The following is a 15,086-nucleotide window of genomic DNA, read 5'->3' as shown; positions in this document are numbered from 1 at the left end:
CCATTATATATAAGCCAAACAAAGCAACATATAATGCAAACATAGAAGTCTCTAGTCCCCTACTTGAACTCAGTGAATACTTATCTTATTCATTTGTCATTGTTTTTACTTATAATAATTTTTAAGTAATTAATTAATTAATTCAACAAGGTGCCATTCATCAGAGTTCAGGCTCAAATGTAACAAATTAACATCATATATAATAGCAGTAACAGTAGAGTGTTTTGAAAAAAAAATGATGTCATGGAGACTAATGCCTTCTTCAGTTAAACTATGATTTAGAAATGTCATGTATATCCTGGTTAAATAACAGTAGCAAGCTCTTAGTACAAATATCATCATCAGTCTGTCTAAATATAGTTAATATCAATTATGGCAGGTATCACAGCTATGAGTGCTGCTTGATCACTCTTGATATGGTGTGCGGGGATGCAGCCATGTCTGTCAGCTAGTACAAATGTCATTATTATTCTGTCTAAACATAGTTAATATCAATGATGGCAGGTATCATAGCTTTGAGTGCTGTTTGATTAAGCCTGACATGGTGTGTGTGGATGCCGTTGTGTCTGGCAGCTGTTGTATATTGCAGTTTTCTTCTCCGGGAAGCTGTAGGTTGCGGCTTGTGATCAAGGTTTACTGATGCTTGTGTATTAGGAAGAGACATTCATGTTTTAGCCTGGATCCAGGGGAAGGGTTGGATAAAACTGTGATTTGGGATATTTTGGCAGAGAATAGTTTGTATATACATCTGTTGAGTGAGATGTGGGAAGGCTGGAAGAATGTGTTATCTCTTGTTGTGGCGGCTTATTAGGAGTTTTTTTTTTATCTGTTTGCTCTCTGTTCTTTTCCTGGCTGCGGCCTAGCTGAAAGGGAGGGAATTTAGGCTTGAAGTTGCAGTGAAGTGAAGCTTTGCTTCAGGCGCATTACGAGCCTCTGGTATGCAGTACTCAGATACACTAACAGAAACAGATGCTCCCAGATTGCTATGGTAATGGAGACAGAGTGACAATAATGCTTAATGACTCTGAGGAGCATGCAAAATAATTCTCGGCAGTCAAGTTTTTGGCTTAAAAAAAATTTATATATATATATATATATATATATATATATATATATATATATATATATATACACACACACAATAAAAGGGCTGTTTTAAACCACATGTGCACATATTGATGGTCTCCCAACACTTCATTTAGCTCATTAAGTTGATTCTTGATAAAAAATAAATAAGCACAGTTTTGTATTTTGAATGTGTTTTGGTCCAAACACATTGAGGACTTGCATAAGAGTGGGGGTCTGAGTTATTGTGAAAGACTGGGAGTGTTTGGTCTTGTGCAGTACCCTTTGCAGTGGTCTGGGAGGTGAGCTTGCACAGACGTGTTGGGCATATGGGGATAGCTGATTCTAGGGGTGTTTGGGGTTGCCAGGAAGTGCTAGAGAGTCATCAGATTTCCTTCATGGAAATATCTGTGGGAATGGAAGGTGTATTGTGTGGTTCACTGGCAGAGTGGCCACTGCATGGAACAGGCTGGTAAAATGGAACAGGACAAATATTGGTTTGGATATTTTAAGAACAGCCTGGAAACACACCACATGAACTGGTGAATGGTATTCTGGCAAAACTGGATGGGCATTGTTGCCCATGCTTGAAATATTGATATGTGTGTATGTAAGGATGGAAATACACTTATAACAAATAACAAACTAGAAAGGTCTCATAATTTAAAGTCTATAGACTATATAAACACGCTTGGAAGGAGCTAATAATAAGAATAAATATTACAGATTGTGGTCTCTCAAATAACTAAGCAACAGCTAAAAAAAACACACAATAGTTATGTAATGTATGATTTTAGTAAATCAAGACATAAAATATATAATCCTCATATAAGATGAAGCAGTCTGCTGAATTTAGATATTAACGACAGGATTTAATAACATGGGCTTGTGTATAATATCACTACTGTCTTAACTTGTCATAAATGACATACACTACATTGAACATCAAGGGGAAGCATGATGATTTTCTTATATAAGTAAATATGCATAACAGGTCATGTAATTGCTTTAACTTGAATTGTAGTTTTTGTAACCCATCTTGACAATATATAATACTTCAGCAATTACCAAGGTAACTAATGTTTTATACATGGCATCAAACTGACAAAGTTGTTCAAGAGAAACAGTAGAAGCCTGAACTGAACTTGAAATGTCACAGAATGTAACAATCATATTCTGAACAAATAGCATTAAATTGACAATAATCACTCAGTTTAACCTTGGCTGATTATACAAAATAGAATGTTACCATTTAAATATAAAAACTTTCAGTATATGCCATAAAATGGCAACTTCTGAATATGGAAAGGGAACTTGTAATCATTAATCACAATAAGTGAATTTGTTGTTTTAAACCTGTAATTTCACTCATTTTGTAATAATTAATGACAGATATGAAAATCCTTATATGTAGGAAATGGGGGGAAGAAGGATGCAATGATAATTAAAATGCACTAACTTTCATCAATGTTCACATAAAACAAACTTGATGCTTTAGGTAAGTTAGCAACAAGCAAAGTGATTACTTAAATGCTGGCCAACAATGAAATATAACTTCTGATATATCCAGTAAAATACATTGTATTATAAACATTAGGTATAAATATTATTACCATTTATTTATATTAAGTAATAAGTTTTGAAAGACTTCATCAGTAAGGATGAATATGTTAAATAACTGTGCTATAATCTTTTACTGAGGTTTTATATATGATACATCCTACTTTACTATGATTGAATTGCTTGTCATCTATTTTTCATGTAAATATTAATTGCTTATACTATAAGTAAGACATTTATATTGTATTAGAATTCTGTCTAATCTAGAATAGTACTATATCTGTTCAAAATAATATAAATATTGCTTATTCCTATTACAGATATTCTCCATATGATAATTCAATTTATGGAGCTCAGATGTTCTGGATTGTCAAGGTATGAGTGATAATCTATTGGACTTAGGTTTGTCCATCAGATTAGGAATGTTTTTTCATTCCATGGCTAATGCGGATCTAAGTTTCGTTATTTATTAATTTAAATTTATTTCACAAAAACATTTTTAATATGCCTGACCAAAACATTACTTTATTGGTAAACACTCAAAGTACAAAACTGATAATTTCCTTTAAAAGCTCAAACATATACTTTATAGTTATCAGAGGAAATGATTAATAGCCACAATAAAACAAAAAAATATAGTCTAAATAACCTAAGATGGATTTAACTTTATTATCTTTAAATACCAATGGCTTAAACAATCCTAGCAAGAGATCAAATCTGCTGAAATATTTAAAACTGAACAAAGCACAAATGTCTTCCTTCAAGAAACTCATTTCAAAACAAATGACAATTACAAATGGAATCCTAAGGAATATATGATATCGGTACAATCCACTTATAAGACAAAGGCAAAAGGGGTAACAATTTTATGGAAAACAAATGTGATTAACCCAGAAATCATTTATAAGTGTGAAGATAAAGAAGGCCTTATGGCATTAGTAATAGTCAAGTATAATAACAGAATATGGACCTAGCCAATCTATACTGGTTCCCAGGCATTGGAACAGGAACTGTTAAAAAACACTTGGATTTCATTTCCGATAATTATAAAGGCAACTTAATATTAAGAGGAGATTTTAACTGCATATTTGATATTTCTGAAACTACAAATAAAAGACCACTGCATACATCTGCTGTATCAAAAGCTTTAAACAAGTGGGTAGAATCATTTCATCTTGTAGATACTTTCAAATTTAAAGAAGATAAATCCCTGTTGTTTTCTCATCAAGATCACATATTTGGTACCCAAGCTAGAATAGATAAAATATTTGCTGCCCATGACTTACACTCTAAAATCATTAATTTCTCAATCACTCCCTGTCTCCTTTCAGATCACAACTCCCTGATACTAAAACTTCAAAATGGGTACAAACCATTAATCTTTAACTCCAGAATTCCAGCATATATAATTAAAATTAAAGAGTTCAAGCCCTGGTTATTATCTGAATTACAGTTCTTCTTAGATATTAATTATACTACAGAGATAAATAAAATAATGATATGGGACTCATTAAAAGTGTACATATATGGTAAAACCCTAACTTGGTATAGAAATAAAATCAGAGAATGGGATTATGAATTATTAGATCTATAATCCAAACTTTTGTCAGTAAAAGCTGAAAAAAAATCAAAATCATTTGGAGATGAAAAAAAAGTAGAAGTATTAAACAATAAATACAATGACATTCTAACACATAAAACTAGTTTAGCTTTAGAAAAACTAAAAATTAATATGCTGGCCACTTCTCCCAAATATCTACATAATTTATCCACAAGAATTAAAATACAATCAAAAGCTAATAACATTAAAAGTATCTTCCATGAAAAGAAAGGGAAAATGTCTCAGATATAGGTGACATTCTTGATGCCTATAGAAATCACTATATGGAACATTTCCAAAAAGAAAATATACATATCGATCAATTAAATCTAGATGAAAAATGTTCTAATACAAAAAAATACCAGAAAATTTAAAACTAGATCTGCAAACACCCATACCTTACAAAGAAATTACAGCTACAATAAAAGAGGGTAAAAATAATAAAGCTCCAGGTATAGACGGCATAATTATGGAAATATATAAACTTTTTCCTTCAAAGATACTATCCTTCTTTCATAAATCTCTATTAGAAATTCAGTCACAAGCTTTAATACCACCCTCTTGGAGATATTCCATAATCACACCAATCCTAAAGGAAAACAAATCCCAAAACTTCTGTACTTCATATAGAACTATATCATTATTAAATAATGACTATAAGATATTTATGACAATATTAACTAACAGAATAAAAATGCCACTATCCAAAACAATAAATAATGATCAAACTGGATTTATATATCATAGACACACACATGACAATATTAAAATGATAATTTCTTGTCTAGATTATGTTAATAAAGAAAATAAAGAAACACTCATAATTGGTTTAGATATAGAGAAAGCATTTGATTCACTAAATTGGGACTATTTATTCAAAATCCTAATGCTATTTGAATTTCCTGCATCATTTGCTCATCTCCTAAAGAATATATATACAAATAATTTAGCATATGTCAAGTTAGGTCCTTTTACCTCTGAATCTATACATATAACAAAAGGCACTAAAAATGATGTCCCATGTCAGCAATTCTATTTGCTCTGGCTATTGAAATATTGGCAGATTCAATTTGTACCAATATAAAAATCAAAGGGATAGATGTTTATGAACAATACAATTCTAATTATCTAATACAAAAGAGACATTAAAAGAATTAGATATATTAATTGACAAATTTCACATGACTTCAGGACTCCATTTTAATAAATCAAAATCAAAATTTTTATTTTAAAATAAAAAAAGAACTGCTGACTAAGGGGCATCACATTATACAGAAACAATAATCTACTGTAAAATATCTAGGAATTGAGTTATGCAAGGATAATAATGAATTAGTCTAAAAAAACTACAATAATATCATCAATGCAATTAAAATCTCTGTGGAGAAATGTAACAAAATAATATTAACATTTGAAGACATACCACAGTAAATAAAAATGGTTTTACTGCCCAAGATCCTATATATAGCCTTGGCAACACAACTGTTACCAGAAATGAATATACTTAAAGAAATAAATTCATGCCTAATAAAATTTTTATGGTTTCCCAAAAGAAACAGAATAGCTTTAATACATCATATCAGACCATGGAGACAAGGAAGATGAAACTTTCCTGATATAGAAACACACATAAAAGCATCAATATTGAAAACAATCTCCGATTGGATAAGTCCAAATTACTCAGCAAACTGGAAAGAATTAAAAACTATAATATCAATAAATGAAGTTGATTTACAAAAAAAATTTCAAATAACAGATAAAAACAATTTGCCATGGCACATGTGTATTAGTATGCAATATAGCATAACTAAACCCACTAAAACTCATATGATTAATTATTACATTGACTCATTTAGGAAAATTATTAATGCAAATATAGACTTAAAAATCTGGTTTGATCTTTTAACACCATTTATAGTCACAAAGAACTTTCCACATTATTTATTTATTTATTTTATTTTACATTTGCTGACTGGGCTGGTCTGACTGGATATTTTATTTATTTATTTATTTTTATTTTACATTTGTTAACCAGGAGAGTCCGACTGGATACATGTCCATTTTCAGCGGAGGCCCAGGGAGAAAAGCTCCAATGAACACAAATAATAGATATTTTACATGACATATTTTAAAAATTGAGGTACATCTTTTAACAACTCTTTACATTACTTTTCATTTCTTTACATTGCTGGTTTAAAATTCTTTATACATGTAATGATTAGGGAATAATACAGGAAACATGTAAGAAATGAGATGAGGTTAATATATGATGATTTAAGGAATAGTACATGAAGATGTTAGAAATGCCAAGAGGTTAATATATGAACACACACTTTCTTTAAAGGTTAACAGAGAGGCACCCACTTGGTTAGTCAGGGTTAGCACAAGGGGATAACCAATGTGTTTTGAGGAATAGTTTCAGTTTGTTTTTAAAAAATGATATTGAGGAAAGCAAGGTCAGGTCACTAGGGAGTGAGTTCCAAGTTTTACCTATAGTGTTAGAGAGCAAGGAGTCACCAGCCATATTGTTGGTTTTGCTTAGTTGTACAAGTAGTTTGTTTGATGAGCATAGGGTCTTGAGATTATTGTAGTGGATGATAAGGTTAGTAAGTATGGGTCTATATTAGAACACCAAAGTTTCAAAATTATGAGTGTTCTAATATCGAACCCTATCAATCGAAAATTTAAAACATCGAACATTCAGAACAGCAAATTTTTTCCTAGGGAAAAAATTTGCTGTTCCAAAACACATACACACAACTCAAGCACACCAAACAAACAGCAATCCACACACATACACCTAAACTCTTACACCTAACCCTACACTAAACTATAAATACACCACTAACTATCCACTTACCTTAACCCAAACCCTAACTCTAAGGTCCATCACTATCGCCCAGTCACCTCACCCGCGCCCTAACCCTAACTCACTGGGTCTATATTATAACATCAAAATCTACAAAGATTGAATGTTATAATATCGACCCCGTAATGTCGAACGCTGAAAACAGCGAAGGTGCAGGACACCAAATTCTTTCCCAGGGAAAGAATTCAGTGGGCTGTTGCTGTGGCTTTGCTGTTTTCAGTGTTCAATATGTTGGAACATTATGGGTCAGGTTCAGGTAAGTGTGCAATTGTGTGTAGGTTAGGGTTAGGGGTGGGTTAGGTAAGTTAGGGTTAGGGAGCGGGTCAGGTAAGTGCACGGTTGTGTGGACATTAGGGTTAGGGCATGGGTCAGGTAAGTGTGTGGTTGTGTGTAGGTTAGGGTTAGAAGGCGGATTAGATGAGTTAGGGTTAGGGCACAGGTGAGGTGAGTGTGCGATAGTGACAGACCTTAGGGTTAGGGTTGGGTTAAGGTAAGTGGATAGCTAGTAGTGTATGTAAAGTTTAGTTTAGGTTTAGGTGTAGGATTTTAAGTGTATGTGTGTGGATTGCTGTTTTTTGTGTGTGTTTGTGTTGTATGTATGTTTCTCGGAATAGCGAATTTTTTCCCCTGGGAAAAAATTCGCTATTCTGACTGTTCAATGTTTTCAGATTTCGGTGTTTAGGGTTTGATATTATAACATTCGATCTTTGTAGAGTTCGATGTTATAATATAGACCCAACTCACCTACCCCACCCTAACCCTCATGTCCACACAATCGCACACTTACCTGACCCGCGCCCTAACCCTAACTCACCTAACCCTCACATCCACACAATCACACACTTACCTGAACCTGACCAGTAACTTAGGAAAAAATTTGGTTTTCTGTTTCTTCGATATTTTCAGCGTTCGCTGAAAATGGGTTGATATTAGAACACTCGACATTTTGAATGGTTAAGGGTTTTATGGGTGGAATGGCTTACACAGTTAAAAGATCAGATTTTATGAGAGAGGTAGAGACAATTACAGTGCAGATATCAAGACTCTGCAGGCATTATCACATAAGCAATGTAGATCCAACCAAGTTCATCGACTTTTCATTCTGTCTATAGCTTTCCTGGATGTTACATTTTGTTGAATGGAAAGTTAATTGACAGAATGGTGCCCGATCAACATAGTATGGGTTGGGTTATATGCTCTTTCTCTGGTGTCATGTGATCTTGGAGGTGGTATACATAGATAGATAGATAGATACCCTCCTGCAATAACACTTATTTTTTGTTTTGTTATTTTAGATTATGTGCTGAGCATGTGCACTCACTTACAATCTTTTGAGACTGATCATTTGGTGTTAATTACATGTAAGTCAATCTAATGCTCATTAGATCAACTTACATACACCCATGTATCTATACACACACACAGACACACACACACACACACACACACACACACACACACACACACACACATACACACACACACACACACACACATACAGATATTGATATATAGGTATAGATATAGATATATATATATAGATATATTGAGAAATATAGAGACATATTTATATGTTCACAGACCTCCCGTTCTGCATTTCTGGGATCATTATTATGATCTTTAGAATTTCAAAATGCACCCATTCAGAGCTGAGATAAACATTCAGTTTAGTACAATTTAGCAAGCAGGGGCTGTAACCTTGCTTTTTAATAAAGACTGCAAACTGTCCTACATCCATGCCCAGATTTGAAAAAGCATTAACTAAGCCAATAAGGTTTAGACACTATACATCTCAGATATATTCTCATCCTGTATATAATTATTCTAGAGGCTGCTAGATATTTAAAGTGATAACTTCAAGTGTGTTTAAATTTCACTGTACTGCTGTGGCTTGCTGGTGTGGTATAATATACCAGTGGATTTTTTCAAGCAGTTGACAGAATCCATGCCTCAATCTCTTCAGTCAGCTATCTTGAGAATTTGTAAACAAATATCACGTAGTCAATCACACAATGTCTACAATGTCTAACAAGTCTAAATGAAAATGTAACACAGTACAGATGAAAAAACATGAAAAGGGGTACAGATTGCTAGGCAGCACAAAAAGCTACATTCCAGAGTGAATAAAAATTGTTCCTTTTGGAAGTCCTCTTCTGCACACAGCAGCTGTCATGTACATCATTCATACATTTTTTACAAGCATACAGCGTTAGATGTGTTAGCATCTGCTTACTTTTAAGAATGCCAGCTTAATCACCTCTATTAATTTCAGAGAGTGTGAGCTATAAATAGAAACATTGCAATGACAAACTGAGGCAATGGAATAATTAATTCTCAAGGATGTGTTCACAGAATACAGAAGTATATTGGCTGCAGTTAAAAAAAAAAAAAAGAAGGAATGGTGCCCTAATTGTGGGAAAATCCAGTATGGAACTCATTCTGGCGAGAATGGACCAGAAAGCCAGAAACAGATCCTTGAGTCCTGCACGCCATTCTTTTTTTTTAACTCATTACCTAGAATTTTTTTTCAGTTCCTGTTTGCCATGGTAACATGGGAATGTGAAAGCAAACATAAGGGAAGCACACATAGTGATTATGTTTTTAAGTCAGTAGAATGTTTCAAGTATCCGTGGCTAACTTTGGTGCCAGAAGCAAATTTAAAAACAAAAAAGGAAAACGGTTTGACTGACATTTACAGCTGTCACACTGTACACTTTAAGCTTCAAATCTGTGATCCGAAGAGGAATTTTAGCAATTAGAACTATATTAATAGACACTTTGATGGATGTCATGGGCTGTTTTCTATCAGTTTAACACATTCTCGACTGAGCTGTTCCTATCTGTATTTTAGTTTTGTGCAGCTTGTAGGGAAGTAATTGCTACTTTATTGCTGCTGTTATCAAAGAGGTAGCTAGCGTGATAAGAATTACAGCCACGGATGCAGTTTGCACGAATCTGAATTTCATGGCTAGTGTAACTACCCAAAGTAAAAAAATAATACTAATAAATAGCATGATAGACCGATGGATAGATAGACAATTATGCTGCCTACCCTGTTTTGGGAAAAAAAAAAGACTTTGATTTGAGAACTGTTTTCTATAGAGTGGTGAATACCTCTCAGCTGTCCAGATTTCCATTTAATGTCCAGATTTTTGCCTCATATTTTTTATATTTTCCTCATACATGTTTGGTTTTCTGAAAAATCACTTGTAAGTCATTGAGGATTGAAGTCAGAAAATAATGCTAGACATTTGAAGGTCTATAGAAAGCAGTTTGGTAGAGGTTCTCGATATTAATTTGAAAAAATCCTGTCAGAAAAAGTATTAAAAGGCAGAGCTACTTCACTTTACCTAAAGCTCATTTGCCTGAGAAAGATTTCAGAGAGACCAAATCACCTAACTTCACCTAAAGTTCACTTCACCTAAAACTCATTTTGCAGACTTCATACCCTTCAGAAAACCGATGTTAGAGCATGCTGAGCAGATAAAAACACAAATCTGTTGCTCTGCCTTTTAATACTTTTTCTGACAGGATTTTTTTTTCAAATTAATGTCAAGAACCTCTACCAAACTGCTTTCTCTAGACCTTCAGATTGTCCTAATATAGGAGGTTTGAACATTTTCTGCTTACAACTTTATTTTTTGAAATTTTCCTGTCAGAAGTCGTACGGCCAGTTTCAAAAATGAGTCACTCGAGGACTTCTCTTCAGGACAATACTATGAAGAAAGAATTACAAGCAATCATTTCCAGTATTCAAGATCTCTCTACAAAAACGGACAATCTAGAACTTACAATGGATAATACGAAAAAGGATAACAAAAAGCATGTAGAACAGCTGAAGGGAATCATCATAAAACACACAGATCAAATTATAGCATTAGAAGAATCTGTTAATGACCTGGATGGAAGACAAACAGAAAATGAGAATCACACTGACTCTCTTTTAAAACAAAACAAGGTATTACTAGAGAAACTAGAAGATTTGGAAAGTCATTCAAGAAGAAATAATATAAGGATTTATGGTATACCTGACAAAAAGGAAGGTAACAATTTGATTCAATTTTTAAATGACTGGTCTACTAAGACTCTAAATCTACCTGAATCCTTATCATTTGGCATAGAAAGAGCCCACAGATCCCTTTCAGATATTTCCACTTCAAAAAAAAAAAAAAAAAAAAACCCATAGCTTCAAGATCTATTATTGCAAAATTTCTTTCAACACAGGACAAAGATTTAATCCTCAGAACTGCTTGGTTGGGGACTCCAATACAGACTGATGGGAAAAATGTTAGGTTTGATAATGACTACACCACCTCTGTGATGACTAAAATAAAAGCGTGTGTTTCTCTTATTAAAAATTTGAAGAAAGCTGGCATTAGGGCACAAATTATCTTCCCTGCTAGAATTAAAATTACATTGTCTGAGGGTCAAAGAACTTTTAGTTCTCTGGAAGAAGCTATGGACTTTGTCAAAATTAAAAAAAAAACTATTGGATAAAGTGGAAGATATGGAAATATCTTTACCTAGTCTCAAAAGACAAGCTAATGGAACTTCTCCTAATGCTACAGTGAAAAGTAATAAAAAACCCAGAGATAAGTAACTTTCCAGTAACCTTGGTTGGGGTAAGCTCTCAAGAAGATGCATTGGATTATAAAAGCAACTTCGATGGGTAAGGTATGGTTAGGTATTTCTTCGTCCCCACCACCTTTTTTTTTTTATGAGACAATATAAAAATATTAAATATAGATAGTTTTTGGGGATTAATTTCTGCCCCTCTTCTGTCCTATCACTTCCTTCTAAAATATAGGAGGTTTACATGATATATATTATTTGAACTTTAAGCTTTTACCTTCTTAAATCCAGTATTTTATGTATATTATTAGTGTGTAATTCAGGTGTTTTATTTAAGACATTTCTAGTGTTTGAACATATCTGGGGAAATGTCACAGTGGGTATGTTTTAAACATAGATATTACTAATATAGACCCTTTCAGTCTATAATACAATGTAATGAGAAATCAAATACTAAAATTTAGAATTGATAGCCAACTGACGTTAAGGTCAAGTGGCTTTAGAACTGCAGAGCTTGTTGTTGTCTTTTGGCTTTCCCCGGTTAGGGGTCGCCACAGCAGAACTCTGGTCTGCTAATGATTGGCAGTAGATTTTGATGAATGCCGAGGTGCCAGCTCAATGTTCAACCTTCAACGAAGGCATGCCCATTTACACATGTCTTTCGAACGCCCACCCAACCATGGGGAGGACATGCAGACTCCACACAGAAGGCACTACCCACACTCCAGCTGAGAATCGAATGAAGAACCTCTTGCTGTGAGGCAACAATGCTACCGCTGCACCACCACGGATGTCGGTGCCTTACTTTTATTGGTAGTAAAAAGGATTGCCATCATATTGGTTAAAGTATGCTTTAGATGCTTGCTATGTGCTCTCTTGGCATCTTTGAGGCTTTCTGGGTGATTTCTTGGTGTTTGTGTGCAGTGGGGAGTGTCGTTTCTTTAAAGGGAATGAAAAAAACTGTATCTAATTTTGTAATGTCATATACTAGATTATAATGTTGTTTTTTTTTTCTCTTCTGGTGCTCCATGCCTTATACTGAGAGCCATTAGCCTGTCCAGTGTGAGCAATGCTTCTTTTAAACATCTGTACTGCAGACTTCTCACTGGAACTCTTGAACTGCTTCTTTTCAACAGCACGAGCCTACTTACACAAGTCTTATAAAAGAGAAAAAAGAAGGTAAAAAACAAAAAAAGGCACTCAGCACAAATATCTGGAAACATGGCTTTAAGAAGCCATAACCTTTGACCCTTTTGTACTCCCTGTTCTGTAGAGAGTTCGTAGAAGCAAACGATCCATATCTGAAGTGAATGGAAGTCATTTATACTTTGGGAGAACACCGATTCGGTGTTGAAACTATTTTTACCTCTATTCTCTTTTTAAAAGCTGTAAAATGATCTGTTTGACTGCTTGATCAACATAAGCCATGCTGTTTGATGAAACAACAAGAGAAAAAAAGCATACACATGAAAGACTATTTTATATTGTAAACTAACAAGAACATTTTTTAATATTTTGATACTCTGTTAGCTGTATGTTAGATCTTTGGCATTAGTAAGTAAACATCTTCTGATAAGATTTATTTATGTCATGTTATGCTTAATGAGCAATAAAGGATTTGCAGTCAAAGTTATCTTCAATGCAGATTCTCAGTAAAAGGGTCAGGCTGACTTTAAATAAAATGTAAGCAAGATTTGTGTTACACACGAATATGAGGATCTTTGGGGAAAAGGATGTCATTACAAACCTTTTTGTTTTTGCCTTTTCTCCTCTGCTGAAGTAGTTCTGTAGTAGTGTTCAGTGAAAAGACATATCTATAACACGAAGCATGCCATATAAGCTTATCATTTCACAAGGATATAATGTTATTGCTATGTTTAGCAGGAGCCTTTGTCAGAGATAAGTATGGGAATGCACTAGACAGAGTTTTAAATCAACCATAATCGCCAATGAAAGAAAACAGCAGCAAATCAGTTGGGTACAAATATGCAAATTGCTCACATGTATATTGTATAATATTCAGTTGATCTAAGTTTTATGTTTAGAGTCATCTAACTATGTGGCATACCACATACACATACATACAGTCTCTCACACGGGTCTACTTTGAAACATCTAAAACCCATAACATCTATTTCATAACACTGAGACCAGAACATCTAAAACCCAAAACATCTAAAACCCAAAACATCTAATTTCATAACATCTAACACTACAAATCAGAAGAAAATATCCCCTCCACATATAATTACACCAAACTACCAAACACACGTTTTACTACATTTCTGCAGGAGGGCAAGCTCCCCTGCACCCCCACATCCCCCATAAATTAAATATACTAACTCCAAGATCGCACTACAGTGGGAAAAAGTTAATTTCCTAACCCCACTGTATCAAGCTCCCCTGCAGAAACATAGTAAAAAGTGTGTTTGGTAGTTTGGTGTCTTTATATGTCATTTTATGTGGAGGGGAAGTTATTTTCATGTGATTTATACTTTTAGATGTTATGAAATTCGATGTTATGGGTTTTAGATGTTTTGGGTTTTAGATGTTCTGGTCTCAATGTTATGAAATTAGATGTTGTGGGTTTTAGATGTTTTGAAGGGGACTCTCTCACACATACATGCATACACACACACACACACACACACACACACACACACACACACACACACACACACACACAGACACACAGACACACACACACATTCACTTGCAATCACATACATTTAATTAAAACTGAAGATAAATGCACAGTTTAGCCATCCTTTTGGTACTTCAATAAGAGATTAATGTATTTATATAAATCTGCAAATCTTTGATTAATACATTATGTAGCACTATGCCAAATGTCTTTGTAAAATCAAAGAAATAGTAATGTATTGTTTTCATCTTGGTTTAAATAAGCGTTTACAATATTTAGGAAGTTTAAAAGGTAGTGTTTGTCATGTAGTCAGGATGAAGCTTGTGATGCATAGATGATAACACAGTATATTTGGGTGAGAGGATGCATAATGGTTAAGGCGTTTACCTTACAGACACAAGGTACAGGGTTTGATTCTCACATGAACTAGGCTTGAAATGCTTACAAGGTTAGTTAGCCTAGTACTATGAACTTGAACCTGTATACTTTGAAAGGTGACTGAACAGCAGTTTGTATAACTACTGGAGTAATAATGCTTGTTTTTTCATGAAAGGTAGCATTACTTGTGTATCAGAGAGTCCCTATTTCCTATGATCCTGCATATAGTGCATATTTAACTAGTAGGGGTGTGGGAACGCAACAGGGTCCTAGTCTCCCACAAGCACTTTTATGTGCTTTTCTGTCACTTTCTGCTGGTAAATATCTACTAATTGCTTACAGAAAAATAAAATAATGCAATAATATGGACAAACTAGTATCGTGCAAAGGAGTTACAC

The sequence above is a fragment of the Protopterus annectens genome, chromosome 13.part0 (assembly GCF_019279795.1).
Source record: "Protopterus annectens isolate FY-2018-M chromosome 13.part0, PAN1.0, whole genome shotgun sequence".
In the NCBI taxonomy this organism is placed as follows: Eukaryota; Metazoa; Chordata; order Ceratodontiformes; family Protopteridae; genus Protopterus; species Protopterus annectens.
This window is presented reverse-complemented; position numbering follows the sequence as displayed.